General features: G+C 46.9%; 1 pseudogene; it reads left to right on the forward strand.

Moving 5' to 3' along the window:
• Positions 1-243: 243 nt before the first annotated feature.
• The window catches only part of LOC113406114, a 114,074-nt pseudogene continuing 99,630 nt past the window's right edge, over positions 244-14,687 (forward strand).

Here is a 14,687-nt window from a genome sequence, read left to right on the forward strand (position 1 = left end):
GCATGAGCTGGCCCAGACTGTGGACCTTCCACAGGAAGCAGTTCAAATCTTTGCAACCAAGAAGGCATGGAAAGCACCACTTTGATTATTCAAACAGATAAAAATGCCAGTGTTTACTATGCAGACAAGAAAAGTTACATTTGCTGTTCAGGCATTTGAAAGTGAAGTGTTACTTAAAATTTTTGAACAAGGTATTTTAAGTTGTTAGTTCTCCTTTATTGGGGTAGATAGCAGAGCAGTACCATGAGAGGAGTAAGCTGTAAGACTGTAATTAAACCACCCCTCAATGTTCTCTTTGTTAAGCTAAATAGATTGAGCTCCTTGAGTCTATCGCTATAAGGCAGGTTTTCTAATCCTTAATCATTTTCCTGGCTCTTCTTTCAACCCTCTCAAATTTATGAACATCCTTCTTGAATTGTGGGTGTCGGAATGGGACACTGTATTCCAGCAGCGGTCACTCCAGTGCCAAGTACACAAGTGAAATAACCTCTCTACTCCTACTTGAGATTCCCCTGTTTATGCTGTGACAGTGTACCCCATAAGGCTTTATGGGGTGGAGAGTGCTTATAAATGTATGTATGACATAACTGGAATATGTTTTGTGCTGCCTGTGCCATGTAATATATCTCCGTAAAGGTTATGGTCTACTATATCTATTCATCCTATTTGTACACATATATCATTTTCTACTTGAGGTTAAGAATATGGGCTGTATACTTGCTTGATTTCTAAGTAAGCTTTGTGAGGCATTTGATCAGTTTCTCGAGGAAGGAATTTGCCGGGTTAAGTACCTGATCAGGAAACACTTGGGGAACAATGCATCTTGGAATGCTCCAATCCACATAAGAAGTCTTTCTGGAGACATGCAAGATACCATGTGGACAATGGCTTCGGCCTGTAAAGACTGAGTCATGCAGGGACATGTGACTTGCCCAGGTGACTCCAGAACTCCATCTTGGAGCTGGACTTTGCATAGGAGGGAGGTCTCCACCCACAAGAGAGAGTCTATTTAAACCCGTGGGAGACCCCTCCATTTTGTCTTCAGCTGGCTAAGGAAGGAGCCTCTCCACCCCCTCAGGATACTTGAAGGGAACTGGAACAAACGACAGTAACTACAGGGGGTGTGAGTGATTGCTGGACCCAGGCTAAAAGGAGATTAGCCTGTAAAAGGGAGCATTCTGGAACTGGTGAGGAACTTATCTGTATTTAGTTTGATTAGACATAGATTTGTGCATTTTATTTTATTTTGCTTGGTGACTTACTTTGTTCTGTCTGTTACTACTTGGAACCACTTAAATCCTATTTTCTGTATTTAATAAAATCACTTTTTATTTAGCAATTTACTCAGAGTATGTATTAATGCCTGAGGGAGCAAACAACTGTGCATATCTCTCTATCAGTGTTATAGAAGGCGAACAATTTATGAGTTTGCCCTGCATAAGCTTTATTCAGGGTAAAACGGATTGATTTGGGTTTAGACCCCATTGAGAGTTGGGCATCTGAGTGCTAAAGACAAGCACACTTCTGAGAGCTGTTTTCGGGTAAACTTGCAGCTTTGGGACAAGTTATTCAGACCCTGGGTCTGTGTTGGAGCAGACGGGAGTGTCTGGCCTAGCAAGACAGGGTGCTGGAGTCCTGAGCTGGCAGGGAAAACAGGAGCAGAGGTAGTCTTTGCACATCAGGTGGCAGCTCCCAAGGGGGTTTCTGTGATCCAACCCGTCACATATGCATCCTAGGATTGCATTAGCTCTTTTGGCCACAGAGTCACACTGGGAGTTCGTGTTCAGCTGATTATCTATCATGACCCCAAATCCTTTCCAGAGTCACTTCTTCCCAAGATAGTGTCACCTATCCTGTAAGTATGGCCTACATTCTTTGTTCCTAGATGTTACTCCTTGGGGAATTCTGTGCACAGAATTCATGTGCCCCGCAGATTTCTTTGTTTCCCCACAGAAAAATGACTTTCTGATGAGGAAGCAAAGGGAAGCTGCAAGAGCGATCATGTGCCCCTCCCCAGATGTGCTGGTGCATCATTTCAGGTGCCCAGAGTAGCCAGCACAGAGGTAAATCACTGTGGAGGGTGGGGACACCCTACCCGTGGCTCCTACCCTGTGCCAGGCTCAGCTGCTAGTCCCGGCTGGGCTGGGGGTGGAGGAGGATGGGACGTGTTCTTCCCCTGTAAGGAGTTCCCCTGTAACTGTGCACCCCACTGCCATGCTGGAGCCTCCACCATTTATTTATTGACAAATAAAATTTGCAGAATTTTGCAGAATTTTAAAATATTGTATACGGAATTTTAATTCTTTTGGCACAGAATTTTTAATTTTTTGGCATAGAATTCCCTCAGGAGTAAGATGTATAGATTTACATTTAGCCGTATTAAAACGCATATAATTTGCTTACACCAGTGGTGCAAGTACGGTGGTACGGTCCGGTACGCCGTATCAGTAAGATATTTATAACCGGTATGACATACGGGAAAGACACAGGAGGAGCCCGCCCCCAGCCCTTCCACTCAGCTGCGTCTCCTGAGTCCTGCCTGGGGTCTGTACAGCAGCCCCACTGGAGGGCAGCCCTGGGGTGTGTGCTCAGGGCGGTACAGCTGCGAGGGCGGAGCTGCTGGTGTCGGGCTGCCTGGCGGCCCCAGGTTTTGCTCTTTTCACCACTGCAGTTCCCGGGAGAGCAGCTCCTCTGGCGCAGCTGCTGTTCTGCCCCCAACCCAACCCTCTGGCAGGGCTACTGTACAGACCCCAGACAGGAGGACTCAGGAGACGCAGCCACACGCTGGCAGCTCCTCTGGCGCGGCTGTACCACTCCCAGCCCAGCCCTTCCATGCAGTTGCGTCTCCTGAGTCCTCGTGCCTGGGGTCTGTACAGGAGAAGTCTCTGGCACAGCGGGAGGAGGACAGAGCCCCCCTGACAGGTAACGTGGGATGGATGTGGATCATAGGGAGGGGACTGGGAGAGAACAGGGGCCCCAGGCTGGGCGGGGAGGAGTCACATGGGGGGTCACGTGGGGAGGTCATGTGCCCCCCCGTGTGTCCCTCCCATGAGTGCAGCGTACTGGAAAGAAATTATTTCTGCTTGCACCACTGGCTTACACCCAGTTTACCAAGAGATCTAGATTGCTCTGAATAGGGTGACCAGACAGCAAGTTTGAAAAATCGAGATGGGGTGGGGGGTAATAGGCCCCTATATAAGACAAACCCCAAATATCAAGACTGTCCCTATAAAATCGGGACATCTGGTCACCCTAGCTCTGAATCAGCAACCTGTGCTCTTCATTATTTGCCACTCCCACTCATCTGCCAACTTCATCAGTGAGGATTTTATATTTTCTTCCAGATCATTGATAACGATGTTCAATAGTGTAGGGCCAAGAACCAATCCCTGCAGGACTCCTCTGGAAACACACCTGCTTAATGACGATTCTCCATTAGCCAATTTTAAATCCATCAATGTGTGCCATGTTAATTTTATATCATTCTAGTTTTTTAATCAAAATATTGTGCAATACAAAGTCAAACACCTTACAGAAGTCTAAGTATATTCTGCCAACACTATTACCTTTATCAACCAACCTGTAACCTCATCAAAAAAAGATATCAAGTTAATTTGATGGGATCTGTGTTCCATAAACCCATGTTGATACGCATTAATTACATTACTTTCCTTTAGTTATTAATCAAGTCCCATATCAACTGCTCCATTATCTTGCCTGAGATTAATGTCAGGCTGATTGATCTTTAATTACTCGGATCATCCCATTTACCCTTGTTAAAAAGTGGCACAGCATTAGCTTTCTGCCAGTCTTCTGGAACGTCCCCACTACTCCAAGACTTATTGAAAATCAACATTAAGGGTCATATTCAGAACTAAGGCCACAAAGCTGTGCTGCCTGAGATGTGGGGCAGCCCTTCCGACTCGACCATGGGACTGTGATGCACCTCTCCCCTGCCCCCATGGGGTGATGGGGTGTATCAGCCCTGAGACAGAAGCCTAAATACCTTTGGGGATTTGGTGCAACCAAGGGAGGTATTGGCATGATGTATTAATAAGAAGACCTACTTAATGTCTGACTAATTTTGGGCTTTGTCTTCACTAGGGAAAAAGTGTGGTGGTTTACCACATGTTGACTATCACATGGATTGATGATTACCTTGTGGTAAAAACCTAGTGGGACAACTGTCAGTAGACTTTGGTAAGAAATCCAAGATGGAGTTCTTGGTGTATCCTGCCCACAGGTCTCCACTGCGATGGGAGAAATTACAATTCCATCCTAACCTACCACATCACGCTGGAGCACTCCGACTGTTCTTTCATGGGGTCATTTACAACATCTGCAACCACAACCTCAATATTGAGTGTCCCTCCTACCCTAACCTGAACAAGCTGATAGCTCAGATGTTGTCCTCCATCACTGCTTCCCTGAGGTTTGATGGTGCTTTGAATGTGGATCTCACTGAATTCCAAACTAACTTGGTGCCTTATCCCTGCATACACTTCTCCATCACTACCTATGTGCCCATAATTTTGGCAGAAAAAGCTTAGAATGAGCAGCTCTTGGTGCCTGAAATCACCAACGCTTGCTTTGAGTTCTCCAACCAGATGGTGAAATGTGACCCTCGCCGAGGCAAATACATGGCTTGCTGCCTGCTGTACCGGGGGGATGTGGTGCCCAAGGATGTGAATGCAGCTATATAGCAACCATCAAAACCAGGAGGTCCAACTAGGTTGTGGACTGGTGCCCAAATGGGTTTAAGGTGTGCATCAACTACCAGTGATGTAGCTGGGGGAGACCTGGCTAAAGTTCAGCTCTTCTTTCAGGTTTGGGAAAGATACTCCGAGCATCACAGCTAAATGCAAGATGGAACAGATGCTCGGAATATCTTTCCCAGATCTGAAGAAGAGCTCTGTGTGACTCGAAAGCTTGTCTCTCTCACCAACAGATGTTGGTCCAATAAAAGACATTACCTCACCCAACTTGTCTCTCTAATATCCTGGTTCCAACACAGCTACAACTACACTGCATACACAGGAGGATATGACATACTAACAGTATCTGCTTAACATAGCTTACCTCTCCTGAGTTGTTCACTGTTTTGGCCTCTTGTTCACTTTTAACCCAGCATCTCATCCCACCTTCTCAACAGCATGCTCTTGGTGGAGTCAGTTAAGACACTAACATCTTGTCAAACCTCTATTCTACAGCAGGCCTTCCCTGTGTTATGACTAAAGTTAAGCATGCGGTCTGTAAGACATCTTAAGCCTTGTATCTTCTTGCAGTTCACCATTGGAAAAGATGCAATGCTTTCAAAATTCTTGAACCAAATGTAGTATTTCCATTCTATGTTTTGGGTGTGGGAGGACAGGGGGAAGAAGTGAGGGGTATTATTAGGGTGACCAGATGTCCTGTTTTTATAGGGACAGTCCCGTTTTTTGGGACTTTTTCTTATATAGGCATCTATTACCCCCCACCCTTGTCCCATTTTTTCACAGTTGCTATCTGGTCACCTTAGGTATTATTCAAACTCTCACATTCATAGATTCCAAGGCCAGAAGGGATCATTGTGATCATCTAGTCTAATTTCCTGTATAATACATGTCAGAGAATGTTCTTGAACTAATTCCCGTTTAACTAGACCATATAATTTAGAAAAACTGCCAGAGTCTTGATTTAAGTTTCCACCAATGGAGAATCCAAAACACCCCTATCTAAGTTGTTTCAATGGTTAAACAATCAGAGTGCTGTTGTTTTTTAAAAAAAAAAACATTGTCTTCCTAGGCTGAATTTAACTAGCTTCAACATCCAACATGCATTGGATGTTCTATCTTTGGCTGCTAGATTGCCCCCTACTCAAACTTTTGTTCCTCATGTAGGTATTTATGTTAAGATTTCTTCTTCTGTAAATGAGGGTGAAATGTGTTAACTCCCAATGTTGCTACTTTTTTGATGTACTTCTCCCCACCCACAAACAAAGCCTTGGAGGGCTGGAGGAAAAGAGCTATTTTATGAAACTGGAATCCGAACAAGTGCTCTGGGAGTAGATTTTCTTTCTTATAAAGAATGTGAGATGCTATTGGGAGCTCTGCCAGTCATGGGAGTTGACTTGGCTAAAGAATTCAGTATAATCCTAATGGCTGACTGCTGCCATTACAGTAAAGATGGAGCTGACAGTGCCCCCTTCTAAGGCAATGTTCATAGCCCAACAACTAATATTTTGTAACGACCCTTGTTCTTGGTCCCCCAAACATGTGCACTGCAGCATCATTCTCCACCGTAAACCCCAAATCATGCAACCTCTGTTAAAAGGTGTCTTTGCAGGGGCCAGTTGAGCTTTTTGGGCTCCAGAACGTTTAGTGGTTTGATGGTTGCATTCATCCAAATAGCAGTGACTCAATGGAAGGCTTTATTTGGAACTATCTACAAAAGAACTGCTTACTACCCACTGCGAGACTTTCCCACACTTGAAGCTGTTTTCCCCTGGTACGTTGACAGTGGGCTTTGCTTCAAAAAGGGAGGAAAGAGTTAATGGTTCCCACTGGCAGCTTTTTTCTCTTGTGGGCTTGCTGTTCTTTCTTGGAAGGGATTGCACTTCCTTTGTATCTACAACAAAGCACAGGGTGTTTCAGAGGGAGACAGAGTACAGGAAAGGCTGATATACAAGGTGGCTCCTCTCTTCTCCAAATTATTCAGAGGTACCGTTTTAATCCCTTTCCTCCTCCCCTCAAATAAACCTCAGAGGGAGTAGGTTACAACTGGAGTCAAGAGCTTGCTGTACACAGACTAACTGGAGTTGCTTAAATATACCAACCAATAGTGCTTTGGTTGGGAACATACATTTATACGAGCCTTTCAAAATTCTAATCAACGTTTACCAGCCCAAGTTCAAACACTACTTCCCACCTTCTACTGTGCTGTCTGGGGAGGGCAGTGGGAACAAAGGTGTTCTTGCCTCAGTTAAAAGAAACAAATTCAAAGTGGGTGAGTTGAACTTGGCAAGGCTGGGTAACACACAGAGCTAGATAAATTCTAACAACAAGAGAACTGGATAAATTCATGGTGGTTAAGTCCATTAATGGCTATTAGCCAGGATGGGTAAGGAATGGTGTCCCTAGCCTCTGTTTGTCAGAGGATGGAGATGGATGGCAGGAGAGAGATCACTTGATCATTGCCTGTTAGGTCCACTCCCTCTGGGGCACCTGGCATTGGCCACTGTCAGTAGACAGGATACTGGGCTAGATGGACCTTTGGTCTGACCCGGTACGGCCGTTCTTATGTTCTTATCAAAGTAGCATACAACTCTTTTTCACCACGTTCCCATGCTACCACTGAGTGTTAAAGTCTCTTTTCTACTATTCCATCTGTCTTAGGTATTTATATGACCCCCATTAAAAGAGTATGCGTGCCTCTCAGTCTTCAGTGTATTTATCCTCACAACGTATGGGGAATTGAGGCACAGACCAACTAAGTAATTTGCTAGGGACCTGAACTCAGGTCTCCCAGTGGCTTGGGCACTAGTCTGGGAGATGGATCATCCTTTCTCTGTTTAGGATCCTGGCACATCATGCTGTGGCCTCTTATAGCAGTTCTTCCCCCATGAAGGCTCTAAAAGGGTTGATCCTGGCAGCATGGCACAGGGTGCGGCTCCTTGTCACAGCTCCAGTGGAGCACTCCCTCTTGATCACTAACCAGACTGCTGAGAGGGGATCCAGCTATTGAATCCCCAGGTGTTTTAAGCCCATAGAGTCTAAATGGAGCCAAGGCACTGCCAGTGTCTCAGAGCTCTGGGGACCCTCTCAGGGTGTAGATCTTCTTTCTGGCACCCTCTTACAAACCTCCACTCGAAGATGTGAGCTCTCTGGGTTACTTCTTCAAGGAGGCATGGGATAGGTTTAATGCTTAACACATACAACTTCTTTGCATGGGATTCTAAAACCCTATTGCTCTTTCATAGCATGAGAAATACAGAGATCTATACAAAAATAATAAACCCTACCCTGCCTCAGTTTCCTCACCATTCCAGAGCATTCTTTAGGATGGGGGTCTGAGCTGTCGGGGGCCACCCAAGGTCCTTCAGCTCCAGTGCACGTCTTGGTTCTGCCACACATTTCTTCTCCCCATAGCTCACCACTGCTGACCTTGGCCACCCCAGCCCCTTCCTTCTTCCTGCCCAAAACTTCCTATGTATCTCTCCAGGAGTCTTCCCCCTAAGCGTCTTTTTATAAACGGCTCTGTCACCTGTGTCTCTTCATTCTGCTCTTTATTATTTTCCACTGTCCAACCCCCCCAGCTAGCCCATTGTCCCACAGTGCTGCACCCTGACAAGGCAGTCGTTGAGTTCCACCATCAACCCTGGTCTGACAAAGACATGACACATCCCTGCCAGCCCTGCTAGGTAGATTCCACATTTACCTAGAGGTATTCTGCGATACAGCAGTTTTCATACTAACAACTTCATAATATTATCCAGAAGTCATAAGTTGTACAGAACAGAACCCTCAGATCATCACGCCCCCTCTATCTCCTCCCTTTGAATAACTCAGTCCTTTAGTGACTGTTCCCTCCTCTCAGGCTGGGGAAGAATCCCAGAGAACCGCTGGCTGCTCCTTCCTGCTCTGATGGAATAGGGTGCAAAGTGCTCTAGGGCAGTGTTTCTCAACCTTTTTGATACCAGGGACTGGCTTGTTGCCCCCCTAAACTGCGTCAGGGAGATCTCAGGGACCGGCGCCGGTTGAAAGACCAGTCGTTGAGAAACACTGCTCTAGTGCATGGGACCACATTACTGAGGCTCCTTTCCAAACACCAGCTGCTACACAGAGGAGAGTCCTACTGATTTTCTGACCTCTGAAAACTTGCCATCAAAGCATGGGAGAGGGGAAACCCATTAAGCTTATCTTCCTAGAGGACACTCTGGTCAGCAGAGGGATTCCTGCTGGTCAGCTGTCTTCAGAAGGTGGATTGTCAGGAGGAGACCCCTGCTGGTGTTTCACCTAGACAGTATTTTAGTTGATGGGGAAGTTGTAGGCCTTGGGACCTTTCTTGGCAAGAGTTCTGGTTATTAGGTGCATGGGTTTGTGCTTCTGAGGAACTTAGGTTGGGATCTGAGCTTGAGGAGATCAAATGGTACCTAGTGGGAGCTTTGAGATAAGGGGTCTGGGATTTGAGGAGGGCAGGTGTGGGATGGAGACAAGGGGCATACTTACTTGCTAAGGGAGGCCACAAGGCCCCAAATTTCCCCATCAGCTGACTTGGACAGTAATTTGATATAGGTTAGGAAGGAAAACCTCTGCGGAGCAGCACCATTTGAAGGTTGGAGGAGTGGCAACTGGTCTGGGAGGGAAGTGGTACAGTATCTTCAGGAGGAATTAGTTGTATCAGCTTGATGTTTGCAAATAAATTGACATTACTGTGATACATAATATGCTGGACTACTTCTTGCATGGCTGAAGAGAGATGTGGCTTATCAAACACTGTACATTTAAGTAATGGAAGGGGGGAAATGAGCCTGTGTAACATGCTTACTAGTGGGTTGGCATATGCACAGGCATTGGTACTGGTGCTGACATAGCACAAGGGCTGCTCTTCTCATGGTAGTTTACTTTCTGGACTGTGGACAAACCCAGAACAAGAGCAGCTCTTAGATACGTCAGCTCCATAAATTGCTCCTGTGAAAAATGTAAACACCAAGAGCAAATCCTGTACACAGCTACTCAGCTCTGGTTGTGTTTCTGTGGAAGCCAAGTGCATCACCCTACTGTAATGATTCAGTAATCTTTCTTCTTTTTAACAGAGGAGGGTTGGGTGGTGGGAGCATCTATCATACTTCCCTCTCCTCCCACCCAGACATGACCCATACCTACAAATGGGGATAGGGGAGGGAGGGCAGTGGCTTCAGCAGATGCTACTGAGCATGCTCAATACAAGCCAAGCAGCAATTCTGGGTGGGGGCATGTGTGGTAACTTCTTACCTAGTCTAGGGAAAGCTTGAAAGTGGAGATGGGGGTATAGCTTTAGCAATCGCCTCTTAGCATAGCTTTTGGAAAACTGTCCTTCAGTCTTGAAATCAGTGTCTGTGGAAAACCTGCTGTTTGGAATGGAAAAACTTACTCAGAAGAGCGGCACCAATTTATTCTTGAAGATCTCTGTAGCAAGCCCAAACACTGCATGGCTCAGTAAATGATATTGCTGTACGACAGAGGTCCACCAAGTGTGGGGTGTGGCCCCCTAAGGGGCACGGCGGGGCCTGGGCCAGCCACCACAGAGGCGGGGAGGGAGCGCCACCCAGCCCTTCCCTGCCCCCAGCTCTGCTCCAGCTGCATCCCCAGCTCCTGGCCCCATCCCCAGCGTCAGTGCGGCTCTGCTCCTAGCCCAGCGACAGCCCCCAGCCTTGGCCGCAGCTCCATTCCCAGCCTGGGGCTGAGGCTGAGGGCAGGACTGGGAGAGGAGCTTCACCTGGCTGCGTGCCTGGCTTCTGGCCCCCACCACAGCCCAGCTGTGGCTCCGCTCACACCCCCGCCTTCAGCCTTGGTCCCACTCCTGGCCCCAGCCCCACCTCTAGCTGTGGCCCCAGCCTCGGCCCCATTACCCCTGCTTGTGTCCTCCCCATGAGCCGCGGCCCCGGGGAGACTGGGGAGGGGCGTGGACAGGCGAAAGTGGAGGCCCAACCCTCAAAAGTTTGGGGACTGCTGCTCTAAGATGAAGCATAACCCAATGCAAAATTCTTCTAGTGCATTAAGGGGTAGCAGCCTACTACTGCTGCCAGCCAATGGAGTTATTCCTTTAGCTCAAGTGCCTGCGGTGCTGAAGGTCCCTAGTGGAATCCCTGTTGACAACCCATCTGGGGGAGGGCCTTGCACTACAGAAATTGTAAGTACCAGAAATTGTGCTGTAGAAAACAATACTACATTAGCCCAGGGTGTGAAGGACTGGATGGTACCCTATAGGTCCCAATGATATAAGAATGCAGAGCTTGGATGTAATGACAAACCATGCAAACGGGGCCAAAGCATATGTGCAGAATTGTTCTCTTTGGCCACCTTGAATCATGCAAATAATTTTTTGCTGGTGATTAAATTTCACACACATTTCATCTTCAAAACACTTTTTCTCCCTCCCCCATGGTAGCTTAGAGCCTTGCTACCTGTCCCAGGCTCGCCTCTAACCTGAGAGTCACTGGAACAAAGAAGATACTGTAACTGTTCAGTCTAACAAGATGCACGTCTGACCCTAAGCACCTCTGTTTTCACACCCTACACACTACTGCAATGATATTTGTACAACCTGTGCCTTGTGAGGTAACATTTGAAAACTAACACCACACTGGTCAATAATATCATTGTGGGATATGTGTGACTATGCTACATATGGAGTTATGGATGTCCTCTGATTTTATGTTTTAAAGTCTGTATTTGAACACAATAGAAACAGGACCGTCCAGATCTTGAATATAAATGAAGCCGCGTGACCAGTAACAATGGAATTACAATTTACATAGGCAGTAGATAGAACCATCAAAGCTCACAAAGCGGTTTGGGAGTCAGTATGTCTAGATCATTGTACCTATTGGGTTCCAGGAAGTGGGCGGGCGGAAGCCCGCCCACTGCTAAAGGATCCACCCCCAGCCTAAGGGGAGGATCCACAGGACCTGAAAACCAACTGATTTCGGGAGACAACTAGGAGTGGTTACCCCGCTCCTGCCCTGAAGGGCTTAAAACAGCCAAGGAGAGGGCTGTGGCAGGGAAAAGCTAGGTTGATTGGGGAAGTAGCCACAGGTGGGCTATGCCCCAATCAGGACCAGCTGGTCCCTATAAAAGGCTGTGAGCCAGAGGCCCAGAAGAAGTCTCTCTCTGCGTTCAGGGAGAGAAGGGCCTGGCTGCAGGGAGCTTAACCAAGTGCCTAGGGTGGAGCAGGGCTGGGGAAAGGCCAAGGGAGCCGGGGAGCTCTGGCCTAGGAAAGCCCCAGGCTGCAGGCCTGGTAAGGCCTATTAGGTACTGGGTTGCAGGGGGCAGCCCACGGGTAGCCAGAGGCAGCAGGTCCAAACCCCTTTGCCTGTGATGAGTGGCTTATACTGCAGTCTGCCCCAGTGAATGGGGGGCTAGATAGAGATTGAGCAGTAGCCTAACATTGAGGTGAAGTGTGGATAGTGGGTGGGGGTTCCCCTGGGAGGGGGAGACCCAGAGCTGTGAGGGGTTATTGCCAGGAGGCAACACCCCAGACAACAGGGCACCAGGTCTGGGAGGGACATGGGGGCCAAGCAGTAGTGGGACACCAGCCTGCAGAGGGCGCTCCAATGGCTGGAGAGCTAATTCCCGAAGACGGCCAGCAGGAGGCGCTGCAGGGGAGAATCCCGCACCCTTACAATCATAAAGAATTGTGTATTTGCTTGGCTAACCAGCGTGGTCATCATGCAGACACAGTGAAGGCATATTTACATAAAAGGTAAACAAAGCCATCAAGCTAACAAGCGGCAGATGTAATGACTCAGCTATCACTGGGGGATGGAGACTGCACCCCCAGGAAGCCTTCCTGTTTCTTGAAGCAGGGTCTCATGAACTTTAAGAGAGATGCTTTTCAAAGGTTTACTGGACTATAAAGAGAGGGGCAGTGAACCCCTAAGTTTTCTTCCACTTAAGAAGACAAGGGAAATCAGCACCTCATACTTCTGTGGAAGGTCCTGACTGACGGATAGTCAGCCATGGTGGACCAAGAGTAATTGATGAGCAAAACCATTTTAAACAAAGACTGTACCTTGCTAGATTGTTTTAGACTATTAGATGCACGTTTGCACTTGTAGTTCTTTTATTTGGCATCATTCAACCTATGTCCTGTCATGAATAAATTTGTTTTATTTTAATCTAACCCCCCCCCCAGTACTGTGTTTGAATTGAAGTGATTGTTAACTCCAGCTAATGTGGCAAGCTGCTAGGTATGGTCTCTTTAAAGGAGCAAACAAACCTTATTATTTCTCTGAGTGGTTGAGGAGAGGTCTGGACACTTCAGGTAGATGGTTTTGGGGAAATTCAGGACTAGGGGTGGGTGGGTGTTGGGTTCACTTGGCTAGTAGTAGGCAGAGACCAGCGTGTGGCTGTAGTGTAATAAGCAGGCTGATGGAATCAGAATTAATGAACCATGGCTGCTTGTCACACAGACACTTAGCACATGCTTGTATGCTGGCGGGGAGCATCTAGACTAGTGAGCTAGAGCAGCAGAGCATTTTAAAGCAGCTAGGGATACGCGGCAGGTGGTGACACAACCTCTCACTGGTCTGGATTGCACCTCAACATGTGACACCATGTCACTGGACTGACAAGGACCAGCGAGCAAAGAAATGGGGCATTGACTTCACCTGAACTGCAGTGATTTCCCAACCTTTCCCTCAGCAAAACTTGTGTCTGGTCCAGTCAGCTGGTTCTGTTGTGTCTTCAGTGGGGGTAAATGAAGCTGACTCCTGGCATCGATCCCCTTTGGGAGAAATGGAAAAGAAACAAGATCTGCCTACATGTAGGTTGCAAGGGGAGTCCTAAAAATTGGCCCGTAAGAGGAGAGGCAAATGCCTTGCAGTCAGCAAGGAGAACTTAAGAAGGTCATGACCCAGGGAAGAGGTGGTGTGTGAAGCAGGAGTCTCTCAGAGAAAGTAAAAGCAAATACAGTGAATGCTCAAAGGTGGAGAAAGAGCCTGAATTGTTATAAAGCCAAAGATTGTGTATTGCTAATGACAACCTCAAAAATAATGAGTCAGGCTTGCAAAAATCATGAGATTTATTTATTTTTAAATCTCATGATTTCAAGTCAATGTTGAGTTCTCTTTAATCTGTCTTCTGGTTTCTGAGCCTTTGGGGTACACTTGCTGCATGTTTCTAAGGTTTTCATTTGCATCCATGAGGGCTTGAAACTTATGTTTTGAAATATGAAAGCTGAGATTCTCATGTAATTGTACGAATGGAGGAGCTGGGGCATTAGGAAAAACACCAAATATTTGAGACTCGTCACAAAACTGAGGATATTTCATTCCAACTCCTTGTCCAAAATGCTGTCCAACACCTTTGCGGTGCCTTTCAGACAAGGATCTCAGGCCCAGTCCTCAAAGGTATTTAGGCATTTAATGCCTATTGAAATCAAAAGGAATTAGGCACCTAAATATCTTTGAGGCTCTGGGCCTAACCAGCCAAACCACCAGTTTTACTCATTTGCTCTCTCTCGATGACCAGTTCATGCAAACATTTGAACCTGTGTGTTGTTCACAAACTGGTCACTAAGACTATTTGCTATTGTGGTATTTGACTGCTGACCTATATCACATGATGTTGTTCCTGCTCCCGGATTGGAAGACCACATGCAAATAAATAGGCAGAACGTGTACATGAACAAAAACCTGGTCACGCCAAGATTCATGAACAGCAAATGAAAACAAGCATTGATATGGTGAAAGAGAAAAAGTGCTTGGAACCTTACTGTTTGCACGAACACACACACACACACACACACACACACAAAGTGTATACATTTTAACTCCTAGAGGTGGAGAAGGGGAAGAAAGAGGTATGGGGGCTAGTGTTGTCTTACCAGTTAACTTTTGGGAAGCACTCAGATACTATGGTGGTGGGAGCCAAATAAGTACTGTGACAAAGTTCCTCCTCTATCTTGGTGGGTCCTGCGCTTATTGGCGGATTTTCTTGCCTCAGAGA

Source organism: Terrapene carolina, unplaced genomic scaffold, assembly GCF_002925995.2.
Source record: "Terrapene carolina triunguis isolate 2854851 unplaced genomic scaffold, T_m_triunguis-2.0 Scaffold68, whole genome shotgun sequence".
Lineage (NCBI taxonomy): Eukaryota > Metazoa > Chordata > Testudines > Emydidae > Terrapene > Terrapene triunguis.